The 14,739-nt window shown below is 39.9% G+C and overlaps 2 long non-coding RNA genes across 2 annotated transcripts in view; one reads left to right on the forward strand and one right to left on the reverse strand.

Moving 5' to 3' along the window:
• Positions 1-613: 613 nt before the first annotated feature.
• LOC125272959 lies at positions 614-13,160 on the reverse strand. The gene is made up of 3 exons (XR_007185975.1): positions 13,030-13,160; positions 4,414-4,555; positions 614-1,094 (listed from the first exon to the last, which is right to left on the reverse strand). It is a non-coding gene; the product is annotated as an uncharacterized LOC125272959 (long non-coding RNA).
• LOC125272960 overlaps positions 10,695-14,739 on the forward strand; it is a 10,008-nt gene continuing 5,963 nt past the window's right edge. Inside the window, exons 1-3 of the long non-coding RNA XR_007185976.1 lie at positions 10,695-11,041; positions 13,062-13,258; positions 14,669-14,739. The exon at positions 14,669-14,739 is cut by the window's right edge and continues 75 nt beyond it. This is a non-coding gene — a long non-coding RNA (uncharacterized LOC125272960). The remainder of the gene's footprint in view (positions 11,042-13,061; positions 13,259-14,668) is intronic.

Raw genomic sequence — 14,739 nt, forward strand, 5'->3', positions numbered from 1 at the left:
TAAAATAAAACAACCCAATTTGCTGGGTAAATTTAATCCAATATGTGTTCTGTCCTATATTTACCCAGCCCTTGGGCTAAAATCAACCCTTAAACAGTGTTTAACCCATACTGTGGTTGTATTATTTCCTTCGTTTAATATCTTGCAGAATAATTTTTTACTTGTCATATTTTTGCCAACAGTATTGATGAAATAACAAATATTTTTTTGTCAGAAAGTTAAGATGAGAATGAGATTAACTCTAAAAAACAACTGAAGTTGGGTTAAATAGTTTTTGGGTTGTTTTGACCCAGAGGTTGGGTTAAATGTTTGCTCAACCTGCTGGGTAGTTTTATTTAAATCAACTATTGTTTAATTGGCTGGCTTAAAATGAACCCAAAATAGGTTGGAAATTAAAAATCAGACACATAATTACTAGAGACAACGATAATAATCAAAGGGTGAACATTTATTAATAAGCAATTTAATAAAGGTTTATTATATAATTATTATTTATTAAACATATTAATGTTAATTTCCAACATATTTTGGGTTCATTTTAAGCAAGAAATACAGTAATTTTTAAACAATATTTAACATTTACATTTAACCCAACTGCTGGGTTTGTCCATTTTCAACTCAACTTGGTTTATTTTTAACCCAGCATTTTTTAGAGTGCTATTAATATCTTTTAAAGATTTGATCCTACTAACCATGTACTCCGTTTCATAGAGACAGCCAATCAGATTGGAGCTGGTGATTTTCTGTTGCTGTTTTCCTGTACGGTTTGCATCAGATGCATTCAGCCAGAATCAAACTTCACATGGATATTAAGCTTTATTGTTTGTCTTGCAATATACAATTGCTTATGAACCGAGAGATGCAATCATTCCCATAAGATTTCACATCCCTCTCATGGGTTCTCTCGCCTCTAAGAAATAATCGGTGTGAGCCTTCGCTGAGGTGCTTTGACCCAGTTGGATGGTGGTGGGCAAATTGTTGAAAAAGCCCCGCTGATAACAGTGTCATTTCAGCGTCCTGCTGTGTGATGGTCATCTTTATGTTCTGCTCCTCTCCTCCATCACAGGACCGTCGGGTTCCTGGCACCTGTTACACTGACACAAAAACAGTTCGGTTTAGTTTTATTTGTATAGCGCATTTCACAGAACATACTGTTCCAAAGCAGCTTTACAATGAATATTGCCTATTAAACACTTTCCGGGCATTTCCAATGAAATGTAGAGGAGCCGATGCTTTTCTAGCCAAGGGAGAGGTGCAAAACATTTTTATTAAATGTTAAATGTTGTTATGATGATTCAGCATGACTATCCTACCGTTCGTGTTGTTGCTGATGGTGAGCTTATTTATCATATACAAGAACAGCATCTCTGTTTATTAAAGCTAAAGTAATTGAAACAACACTGCACTTCTTTTATGAAGACTATTTGTGAGTTTGGCCACTTTTCTTACTTCTTGTACAGGGCGGAAAACTTTGAATGCACCAGTTTATAACATCATTATAGGTCACTAAACAATGAATTCTGGAGGCCACAGACAATTGAAAAGCTCTGGACGAGACGGTATAGTCTCTGAGAAACAAAAGCGGTGATGCTTTAATTGCCATCGAGATAAAAGCGCCATCAGAGGCGATTGCTAAAACACAGACGGTGATTTCGATGGCTCGTCTTGCACAGGTCAAATCCCACAGCCCTCAGACGAGAGTGTTTTTAACTCACAGGTAAATGGGGAATTACCATATTTCAAAGAGCATTATGCAACATTTTCTGAAACGCAATACAGCCGTGCATTAATGTGAATATATTCTCAAGAGTTTCTGTAAAATATCAGACAAAACAAACACAGCTCTCCAGCTGCGAGAGGGAAGTGTGGCTCTTTTTATTTGTTTTTCATTTGCAGATTTTTCTCCACTGAACTTTTTTGGGGGGCTTTGAGGTGTAAATGCAGCGGTTAAATCATCTGAAGTATATGCTGCTATCATTTGTAATTGGATGTTGTCAGAATAAGTCATTTGAAAGCGCTGAAGCCTGCGCCTCGCACGGTTGCGTGTGCCGCTGTACTTTCAACTCTGGAATGAAAAATTGTTTTGTTTTCCTTATTTCTGCTGCCTACATCTTTATTGTGCAAACACTTGATACATTTGCATAAGAAGCCGTGCGTGTCAAGACTGTATGAAATATTAATGGATTTGTCCAGACTTCAGCCATTAAAAATATCTAAACTTTCTTCTGCATATTTAGAAAAACTCAAAGCGTACAAATATGAACTTTGCAATCTTGAGATCTCTTCTGAGGGGATTGTTGGTTTAATCTCATTCAAGATCTGATTTTTAATTTTAGGACACTTTATTTTGCAATAGTTTTCCTTTCAAGTGAATTTAAATTGATTTGCTAGTGAGTTTAGCATTTGTAAAGTTTTTGAGTTTGGGGATATATTTTAATAATATATTCTGTTATTGTCTGCCATCTGGTTTTGCTTCTTAGGTCTCTGGTTAGGTTTACATTCATTCATGAATCATTTATTCATCCCGGTGCCCTATGACTCGAGCCACGAACATTATAACCAAAAAATAACTGAGAACCTGAATAAATAAAACACAACCACTGCTGTCGGCCTGGAGGTAAAGAAAGAAAATCTGCAAAAAAAAAACACAGGCTATTAACTGTAAGACAGTGAGAGGGCAATTAAATTTGTTTATCAGGGATGAACATGTCCTGACGATGGCCCCGAGAGACGCAAGCAAAGCATTTTACATCTGCTCACCATCATTACAGTGCATGTTCTTTCTTGTCGACATACAGAAACTTATTCTGTTCTCAGATTCTGATACACGGTTTGATGCTGATTCACGGTTACACAAGTAAACAGCCGCTGAAATCCAGCACTGAATGTCGAGGAGGACCCTAAATGGGTCACTTCAAAGATCTGCAGAGGAGAAACACAAAGTAGTATTCCAGAGAGCCGTGTAATAATATTAATCATCATGCATATACTGTGTTGTTCACTGTCATACACCGATCAGGCGTAACATTATGAGCACCTTCCTAATATTGTGTTGGTCCCCTTTTGCTGCCAAAACAGCCCTGACCCGTCGAGGCATGGACTCCTCTAGACCCCTGAAGGTGTGCTGTGGTATCTGCACCAAGATGTTAGCAGCAGATCCTTTGAGTCCTGTAAGTTGTGAGGTGGATCCTCCATGGATCGGACTTGTTTGTTCAGCACATCCCACAGATGCTCGATTGGATTTAGATCTGGGGAATTTGGAGGCCAAGTCAACACCTCAAACTCATTGTTGTGCTCCTCAAACCATTCCTGAAGCATTTTTGCTTTGTGGCAGGAGCATTATCCTGCTGAAAGAGGCCACAGCCACCAGGGAATACCATTTCCATGAAAGGGTGTACATGGTCTGCAACAATACTTAGGTAGGTGGTACGTGTCAAAGTAACATCCACATGGATGGCAGGACCCAAGGTTTCTCAGCAGAACATTGCCCAAAGCATCACACTGCCTCCGCCGGCTTGCCTTCTTCCCATAGTGCATCCTGGTGCCATGTGTTCCCCAGGTAAGCGATGCACACGCACCCGGCCATCCACATGATTCATCAGACCAGGCCACCTTCTTCCATTGCTCTGTGGTCCAGTTCTGATGCTCACGTGTCCACTGTTGGCTCTTTCGGCGGTGGACAGGGGTCAGCATGGTCACCCTGACTGGTCTGCAGCTATGCAGCTCCATACGCAACAAACTGTGATGCACTGTGTATTCTGACACCTTTCTATCAGAACCAGCATTAACTTCTTGAGCCATTTGAGCTACAGTAGCTCATCTGTTGGATCGGCCCACACGGACCAGCCTTCGAAGAGCCTTGACCCTGTCGCCGGTTCACCACTGTTCCTTCCTTGGAGCACTTTTGATAGAAACTGACCACTGCAGACCGGGAACACCTCACAAGAGCTGCAATTTTGGAGATGCTCTGACCCAGTCGTCTAGCCATCACAGTTTGGCCCTTGTCAAAGATATTTTTCTCATGGGGACCAAAAAATGTCCCCACAAGAACAAGGATTTCAGATATTGCCATCTTTGTGGGGACATTTTGTTCTCATAATAGAGGTTTTACCTGAATCACACACACACACACACACCAAGGCCATAACCATGTCTTGAACATTGATTAAAAGGGATTTAAGGGAATAATGAAAAAGAAACAAGAGTGGTAAAAGTTCCAGGTCTGTTGTGGTTATTAATCAATCAATTTAAACTATTTGCAAATAATGTTTTTTTTTTTTTTTAAATGGCATTGGCATTTCTAATTATTGGTGGTTACGGCCCTGACACACACATACACACACACACACACCTATAGAAGAGAGTCTCATCACATCTGTTATATTTGCAGAAGGAAAACCCCTGCGATCAAACCTCATCTGCTGTAGACTGACGGCAGCTTCATCCCTCGACAGCTGATGCTGAAATCAGTTCAAACGATTGAATCCCACCTTAAACGCTGAACATCTGACTGCTGAACTGGCAGGTTGTAATGAGGGATTTTCTGCTTCTGTCACTGTGGGAAACACAGACGCACCATTTTACTGCTCAGAAGTTGCTCTTTCACAGCTCAGAAACAAAAATATTCTTAAGGAGACATAAAAACAGATGCAAATGAGCCAATTGTTGATATTTAGTAAGTGAGCTCACAATGAGATTTACGATTTTTGATTGCATGTTTTCCCAAAAGACACCAAAAAATTACAAAGTTGACCTTTTTAATATCTCAGTTGGTTCTACAAGAAATCAAACGGAGATGTTTCCTGCTTTTCCAGAGAAATGTGTCTCCTCTAGGGATCTCAGATAATTTTGCAAATTATCTAGAAAAAACAATCAAGATATGAAGTGATTTAATTCAGCATTCTCCATTTCAAATCAGACACAACAGGCTACATGTACTCTCCTAGTTTTCACACAGGAAAAAAAAAGCAGGGAGTTCTTCACCTGAGTGATATTCCCGCGGGAACACGCAGCTCAAACTGTAATCAAAACCCTCTCAGAAGGAAAACGTCTGGTACTGTAAAACCAAAACCTCTGGAGAGCTGAATCAGTGAGCGCTGAAGCTCTGACGAATCTCCTGTGTGCGGTAAGAGCGATCGTTCAGGCACAAGATTCATTTGGGAAGCGGAGAAAACCTTGTCTCTGTGGTGGCTGAAAAATACACAACAATTTGAAGTTTGACTGTACTATAACTCAGTGGCTAAAGGCCTCGCGGCTATTTCAGCTGCTCCGTGTCGGATTAAGGAGCCGTTGACGGTGGCCGCGACACTCGATGGGCTTCCATCCTTCATCACGATAAAAAAATTAATCGCACTGATTCTATCAACTTTTGTGAGCCACTCCAATCTGTTTTCAAGGACACAAGTTACCTCCTTTTGCAGAAGTTTTCCAATCCTCCTGTGTGTGTATGTGTGTGTGTGTGTGTGTGTGTGTGTGTGTGTGTGTGTGTGTGTGTGTGTGTGTGTGTGTGTGTGTGTGTGTGTGTGTGTGTTTGCAGGTTTGTTGTGAAGTTTAATCTCGTTGACAAGGCAATCGCAAGCTCACTTCACTATATTTACTATATCTAACGGCAGAAGGAACATTTCAAGTTCACTGCTTGGAAGCGAAATCAATGGGTGTCATGTGTTACCTAATGAATCAATGCATGCTGGGAAAGATATTCCATGCAGAAGTAAACACACACAGACTCCTCACAGATCAATTGTTGCTGCAGATCTGTATCAGCTTGGTGGACTGTTGAACTGTTTAGGAAATCATCGTTCACACACCAGCAAACCGTCTGCGGGAAACTACCTCTAACCAGCTGTGATGGAAATATACACTCTAGAAAATCTCAAGTCCTGGGTTGAACTTTATGGGCCATTTTTTGTTTGTGTTACCCAGATCCTGGGTCAAACGTAACAACCCGGCGTTTGGGTAAATTTTGTGTTACCCAGATCCTAGGTCAGACGTAACAACCCAGCGTTTGAGTAGTTTTAGTGTTACCCAGCTCCTGGGTCAGATGTAACAACCCAGTGTTTGGTTAGATTTTGTGTTACCCAGCTCCTGGGTCAGACGTAACAACCCAGTGTTAGGGTAGTTATTGTGTTACCAGATCCTGGGTCAGACGTAACAACCCAGCGTTTGGGTAGTTTTTGTGTTACCAGATCCTGGGTCAGATGTAACAACCCAGCGTTTGGGTAGTTTTTGTGTTACCAGATCCTGGTTCAGGCGTAACAACCCAGTGTTTGAGTAGTTTTTGTGTTACTCAGCTCCTGGGTCAGACGTAACAACCCAGTGTTTGGGTAGTTTTTGTGTTACCCAGATCCTGGGTCGGACGTAACAACACAGTGTTTGGTTAGATTTTGTGTTACCCAGCTTCTGGGTCAGACATAATAACCCAGTGTTAGGGTAGTTTTTGTGTTACCAGATCCTGGGTCAGACGTAACAACCCAGTGTTTGGGTAGTTTTTGTGTTACCAGATCCTGGGTCAGACATAACAACCCAGTGTTTGAGTAGTTTTTGTGTTACTCAGCTCCTGGGTCAGACGTAACAACCCAGCGTTTGGGTAGTTTTTGTGTTACTCAGCTCCTGGATCAGACGTAACAACCCAGCGTTTGGGTAGTTTTTGTGTTACCAGATCCTGGGTCAGACATAACAACCCAGTGTTTGAGTAGTTTTTGTGTTACCAGATCCTGGGTCAGACATAACAACCCAGTGTTTGAGTAGTTTTTGTGTTACTCAGCTCCTGGGTCAGACGTAACAACCCAGCGTTTGGGTAGTTTTTGTGTTACTCAGCTCCTGGGTCAGACATAACAACCCAGTGTTTGAGTAGTTTTTGTGTTACTCAGCTCCTGGGTCAGGCGTAACAACCCAGCGTTTGGGTAGTTTTTGTGTTACTCAGCTCCTGGATCAGACGTAACAACCCAGCGTTTGGGTAGTTTTTGTGTTACTCAGCTCCTGGATCAGACGTAACAACCCAGCGTTTGGGTAGTTTTTGTGTTACCCAGATCCTGGGTCAGACGTAACAACCCAGTGTTAGGGTAGTTTTTGTGTTACCAGATCCTGGGTCAGACGTAACAACCCAGCGTTTGGGTAGTTTTTGTGTTACCAGATCCTGGGTCAGATGTAACAACCCAGCGTTTGGGTAGTTTTTGTGTTACCAGATCCTGGGTCAGGCGTAACAACCCAGCGTTTGAGTAGTTTTTGTGTTACTCAGCTCCTGGGTCAGACGTAACAACCCAGTGTTTGGGTAGTTTTTGTGTTACCCAGATCCTGGGTCGGACGTAACAACACAGTGTTTGGTTAGATTTTGTGTTACCCAGCTTCTGGGTCAGACATAATAACCCAGTGTTAGGGTAGTTTTTGTGTTACCAGATCCTGGGTCAGACGTAACAACCCAGTGTTTGGGTAGTTTTTGTGTTACTCAGCTCCTGGATCAGACGTAACAACCCAGCGTTTGGGTAGTTTTTGTGTTACTCAGCTCCTGGATCAGACGTAACAACCCAGCGTTTGGGTAGTTTTTGTGTTACCAGATCCTGGGTCAAGCGTAACAACCCAGCGTTTGGGTAGTTTTTGTGTTACCAGATCCTGGGTCAGGCGTAACAACCCAGTGTTTGAGTAGTTTTTGTGTTACTCAGCTCCTGGGTCAGACATAACAACCCAGCGTTTGGGTAGTTTTTGTGTTACTCAGCTCCTGGATCAGACGTAACAACCCAGCGTTTGGGTAGTTTTTGTGTTACCAGATCCTGGGTCAGGCGTAACAACCCAGTGTTTGGGTAGTTTTTGTGTTACCAGATCCTGGGTCAGGCGTAACAACCCAGCGTTTGGGTAGTTTTTGTGTTACCAGATCCTGGGTCAGGCATAACAACCCAGCGTTTGAGTAGATTTGTGTTACTCAGCTCCTGGATCAGACGTAACAACCCAGCATTTGGTTAGAATTTGTGTTACCCAGCTCCTGGGTCAGACGTAACAACCCAGCGTTTGGGTAGTTTTTGTGTTACCAGATCCTGGGTCAGGCGTAACAACCCAGTGTTTGGGTAGTTTTTGTGTTACTCAGCTCCTGGGTCAGACGTAACAACCCAGTGTTTGGGTAGTTTTTGTGTTACTCAGCTCCTGGGTCAGACGTAACAACCCAGTGTTTGGGCAGTTTTTGTGTTACTCAGCTCCTGGATCAGACGTAACAACCCAGCGTTTGGTTAGATTTTGTGTTACACTGCTCCTGGGTCAGACGTAACAACTCAGTGTTTGGGTAGTTTTTATGTTACTCAGCTCCTGGATCAGACGTAACAACCCAGTGTTTGAGTTGTTTTTGTGTTACTCAGCTCCTGGGTCAGACGTAACAACCCAGTGTTTGGGTAGTTTTTGTGTTACTCAGCTCCTGGGTCAGACGTAACAACCCAGTGTTTGGGCAGTTTTTGTGTTACTCAGCTCCTGGATCAGACGTAACAACCCAGCGTTTGGTTAGATTTTGTGTTACACTGCTCCTGGGTCAGACATAACAACTCAGTGTTTGGGTAGTTTTTGTGTTACTCAGCTCCTGGATCAGACGTAACAACCCAGTGTTTGAGTAGTTTTTGTGTTACTCAGCTCCTGGGTCAGACATAACAACCCAGCGTTTGGGTAGTTTTTGTGTTACTCAGCTCCTGGATCAGACGTAACAACCCAGCGTTTGGGTAGTTTTTGTGTTACCAGATCCTGGGTCAGGCGTAACAACCCAGTGTTTGGGTAGTTTTTGTGTTACCAGATCCTGGGTCAGGCGTAACAACCCAGCGTTTGGGTAGTTTTTGTGTTACCAGATCCTGGGTCAGGCATAACAACTCAGCGTTTGAGTAGATTTGTGTTACTCAGCTCCTGGATCAGACGTAACAACCCAGCATTTGGTTAGAATTTGTGTTACCCAGCTCCTGGGTCAGACGTAACAACCCAGCGTTTGGGTAGTTTTTGTGTTACCAGATCCTGGGTCAGGCGTAACAACCCAGTGTTTGGGTAGTTTTTGTGTTACTCAGCTCCTGGGTCAGACGTAACAACCCAGTGTTTGGGCAGTTTTTGTGTTACTCAGCTCCTGGATCAGACGTAACAACCCAGCGTTTGGTTAGATTTTGTGTTACACTGCTCCTGGGTCAGACGTAACAACTCAGTGTTTGGGTAGTTTTTGTGTTACTCAGCTCCTGGATCAGACGTAACAACCCAGTGTTTGAGTAGTTTTTGTGTTACTCAGCTCCTGGGTCAGACGTAACAACCCAGTGTTTGGGTAGTTTTTGTGTTACTCAGCTCCTGGGTCAGACGTAACAACCCAGTGTTTGGGCAGTTTTTGTGTTACTCAGCTCCTGGATCAGACGTAACAACCCAGCGTTTGGTTAGATTTTGTGTTACCAGATCCTGGGTCAGGCGTAACAACCCAGCGTTTGGGTAGTTTTTGTGTTACCAGATCCTGGGTCAGGCATAACAACCCAGCGTTTGAGTAGATTTGTGTTACTCAGCTCCTGGATCAGACGTAACAACCCAGCATTTGGTTAGAATTTGTGTTACCCAGCTCCTGGGTCAGACGTAACAACCCAGCGTTTGGGTAGTTTTTGTGTTACCAGATCCTGGGTCAGGCGTAACAACCCAGTGTTTGGGTAGTTTTTGTGTTACTCAGCTCCTGGGTCAGACGTAACAACCCAGTGTTTGGGCAGTTTTTGTGTTACTCAGCTCCTGGATCAGACGTAACAACCCAGCGTTTGGTTAGATTTTGTGTTACACTGCTCCTGGGTCAGACGTAACAACTCAGTGTTTGGGTAGTTTTTGTGTTACTCAGCTCCTGGATCAGACGTAACAACCCAGTGTTTGAGTAGTTTTTGTGTTACTCAGCTCCTGGGTCAGACGTAACAACCCAGTGTTTGGGTAGTTTTTGTGTTACTCAGCTCCTGGGTCAGACGTAACAACCCAGTGTTTGGGCAGTTTTTGTGTTACTCAGCTCCTGGATCAGACGTAACAACCCAGCGTTTGGTTAGATTTTGTGTTACACTGCTCTTGGGTCAGACATAACAACCCAGTGTTTGGGCAGTTTTTGTGTTACTCAGCTCCTGGGTCAGACGTAACAACCCAGTGTTTGGGTAGTTTTTGTGTTACTCAGCTCCTGGGTCAGACGTAACAACCCAGTGTTTGGGTAGTTTTTGTGTTACTCAGCTCCTGGGTCAGACGTAACAACCCAGTGTTTGGGCAGTTTTTGTGTTACTCAGCTCCTGGATCAGACGTAACAACCCAGCGTTTGGTTAGATTTTGTGTTACACTGCTCCTGGGTCAGACGTAACAACTCAGTGTTTGGGTAGTTTTTGTGTTACTCAGCTCCTGGATCAGACGTAACAACCCAGTGTTTGAGTAGTTTTTGTGTTACTCAGCTCCTGGGTCAGACGTAACAACCCAGTGTTTGGGTAGTTTTTGTGTTACTCAGCTCCTGGGTCAGACGTAACAACCCAGTGTTTGGGCAGTTTTTGTGTTACTCAGCTCCTGGGTCAGACGTAACAACCCAGTGTTTGGGCAGTTTTTGTGTTACTCAGCTCCTGGGTCAGACATAACAACCCAGTGTTTGGGCAGTTTTTGTGTTACTCAGCTCCTGGATCAGACATAACAACCCAGCGTTTGGTTAGATTTTGTGTTACACTGGCCCTGGGTCAGACGTAACAACACAGTGTTTGGTTAGATTTTGTGTTACACTGCTCCTGGGTCAGATGTAACAACCCAATGTTTGGGCAGTTTTTGTGTTACCCAGCTACTGGGTCAGACAAAACATTTGATGCATGTAAACCTATAGGGGCACTTTAAGAACTATGAAAACCCTCTTCTGAAATGCTTTTGGGGAATTTGTTTTTATTATTATTTAAAGCTGATGCATAATGTTTACATGAGATGTTTTAAGATTTTTGTTTTTGTCTTAGTAAACATCACTAATCACAGTAAAAGTGAAACTATACAATATCCTGACCGACCTGATGGATGACATCACCTCATTAGCCACATGTGCTGTTTTCAGGCGAATAAAGTAAGTAAGTTCACACTTACATTCTGAAGAAAGGCATAAATGGGAAAAAAGTACCAGTAATTATCATTAATGAGGCTAATTTAGTGTGAAAACAGAAATGGCAGACAGTTTGACGTTCCACGGCGAGAGCTAATAATCACATAGGCTGTTCTTGGATGATAAAATATAAAAGTAGCTGATAAAATATGTGTTAGTCGCACAGATTAATCTGTAGTGCTTTGATTAAAGTGCTCAGCTGGGTTAACCTGTTTGAATAATTAACAGCTTCACATGGATTCAGTGACTCCCAGAGTGGCTGAGAAATTCATCAAGATACAGCGCTCTTGTTTAATGCTTCCATAATGGGGGTAATTTAAAGATGCAATGGATTACAGTGTTATTACAAGCATCGCAAGAGAAAGAAGCTGTCTGCTGATTTGTCTTGCATACTGCAATCTTGAGAGTGAAAGAATGAATTTTATATATTGAGTTTTCTAAATGCATCTTTAAGTCTTTTAAATTGTGTACTATATATATATAATATACTATATATATATATATATATATATATATATATATATATATATATATATAAAATTTAAAATATAAATTTAAAAGACTTTAAGGTAATTAATATTAATTTTAATATCACTGACATACAGTAAACGTATAGTCTATAGTGTAAATATCTAATTTTAACTAAAATATAATAAAAAGTATATAACATTATATATATACATACACATAACTTAACAAATATTACATTTTAATATAAAAAAATCAATAATATATATATATATATATATATATATATATATATATATATATATATATATATATATATATACTTTTTTTTTCAATAATAAAATTTAAAATATACATAATTTAAAAGACTTTAAGGTAATTAATATTAAAGATAATATCACTGACATACTGTAAAAGTATAGTCTATAGTGTAAATATCTACATAAAAAGTACATAACATTATATATATATATATATACATACACATAACTTAATAAATATTAAATTTTAATATAAAAAATCAATAATATATATACATATAAAATATTAAATTATATATATAAAATATTCTATATATATTTTATGTTATATAATATATTAATATATATTTTTCAATAATAAATATATATAAATAAATGACATTAACACATAATATATTATTGTTTAATTATATATATATATATTTTTTTTTTATTTATTTATTTATTTTTTGTTGTTGGTAGTCCACTGTTTGAAGAATTTTTGGGTATAATATGTCACAGTTTACTTTATTTTGCTATCCTCATTTACATAAATAAACTACAGTGTCCTGCACCCACTAGTAAAAATATATGAAAAATTATATCCAGTGTCTGCATAATATTTGGTTTGATATATATATATATATATATATATATATATATATATATATATATATATATATATATATATATATATATATATATATATATACACACACATACACTCTAAAAACTGGTGGGTTAAATATGGGTTAAATAACAATATGGGTTAAATAACAAAACCAGGGATTGGGTTGTTTTCACCCAGCCATGTTTTTCAACCAATTTTGGATTTATTTTTTTAGCCAGCAATATAGTAATATAGTAAAAGGCATGTTTTTGCTCACCCCCAAATAGGGGAAAATTTGTGGGGTATTTTAAGCTGAAACTTGACCAGACCAGAGACTTATATTACATCATGCGAAAGATGGCATAATAGGTGCCTTTTAACCCAACCTGCTGGGTTTGTCCATATTTTACCCAGCTTGGGTTGTTTTTAACCCAGCATTTTTTAGAGTGTATATATTTACACATTTATATCTATGATATATCCATAGATTTTAGATTTTTTTCTTTAAATGAAATTTAAATGAAAACGTTATGTTGAAACACTGAGGCTGGAATTGTTTAAAAAGGCACCGTCATGAATAAAGATAATAAAAAACCCACATTACACAAACCCTCCTAACATAAACATCCACTTACCTTCTGTCTTTCTTGTTTTTTCTCTGTCTCAGTGTTTTACTCTCTAACTGTGATTAATGGCAGCGAGAGACATTAAAATAATGATTATACAGCACGTGGTGTTTCTGCCTCTCCGGTGCAGCTGCTCTCATGGACTCTCAATGCTTATCAAGGACCAAATCTTCTCCGAGCAATTCAGGGCCACTGCGGACCGCGGTAAATCACCACGAAATGGAGTATAGAGATTGAGGTGAGAGCGAGAGAGTCAGGGAGAAATAGAGACCTAGACAGAGAGAGAGAGAGAGAGAGAGAGAGAGCAAATGAAAACAAGTTACCAAAGCAAGACTAAGAGTCATTCACTTTACCATGATGAGCACCGAACAAGGCAATGTGCTTCATTTAACAGGTCATTTCAACAGTACTAATATTGCTGATGGAGTGAAAATAATTTGCTGTGGATAATGCATTGCAATGAGATAAATATGTCAATATTTCATACTTTACACTTTCTGCAGTCACAAACATACACATAATTAGACCTCTTCTCTGTCCATTGATGTTCATACAGTCAATACAGCGTTCATGTCAAACACACGCTTGATTACTGTTATTAAACTCCTGCAGATGTTTGCCAGCACTGCAGATGGACTGTGATGCTGTTTATAAATGTTTACACTCATAACGTCAAAAGATCATGATGAATCATTTCTGATTATGCAATAACAGTTAGTGACATTCAAACATTAAAAGTTGACTGTGCCGTCTCCATTACCATATCTATTAGTAATTACGTTCTCAAAGCAATAATGAAGCTCTGCTGCTAATTTGCAAACTCTATTAAACTTTCTGAAAGAGCCTGTCAAAATGATTTTAGAGATACACACGTACAAAATTGTTTGCATGATGAATCAACTTCTAATCATCATTAATCAGTTATGAATGCAAACAAATACATTTTGATTTGCCTTCCCAGACAGCAACAGAATATAGCCCAGATCCGGCCCACATCTGGTCCGCTTGTAATCCACATGTACCAGATGTGGGCCAGACTATGTTGCTGTCTGGGTTTGCAATGCTCAGTGTAATGAGTGAATTTACATGCATGATTTTATACAAATTATGCTTAATAAGCTGACAACATGTAAGGTCTGTAAATGCTTTAAATTATGTCATAACATTTAGATTTGCTTTGCTCATAAACAGCATCCTATCACATTTTAAATTGCGCATGTCTGTTCATGTTTTGATATCTAGAGCAGAGAAGAACTTTCTTGCATGCTTGGTTTACAAAAATCTGCTCATTATAAAAACTCAATGCAAAAATATAGCTGCAAGCAGCGATGACGGGCCCAAGCCTCTGTTGCACTAAAGAACCCCTCCTCCATGCCCGTTTCTAAGGTTTTGCCCATGTCTACTAGCAGACATCTCTGATCTGTGTCAAGATTCATGCAATTTGAAACATGCTAAGAGCCTCAAAAACACTCAAGCGAGAGTTGTCATAGCAACAGTTTTTAAGATAACAAGAATCCTTTCACAGGTTTACATCTGCTGTGTTTTGACATTATACAGATGAAGTTTGAAGCAAACTGGATCTATATGTGTACTGAGTTTCATACAAATATGTGCTAGTATGTATCCAAGATTTCATATTCCATTCTAGGGGGCGCTGTAGAGCCCCATGTACCAGCTTTGGCCCGGCTCTAATGGCTGCGGATTCTGACCTGTGTGCAA

Source organism: Megalobrama amblycephala, linkage group LG7 (genome assembly GCF_018812025.1).
Source record: "Megalobrama amblycephala isolate DHTTF-2021 linkage group LG7, ASM1881202v1, whole genome shotgun sequence".
Taxonomy (NCBI): Eukaryota; Metazoa; Chordata; class Actinopteri; order Cypriniformes; family Xenocyprididae; genus Megalobrama; species Megalobrama amblycephala.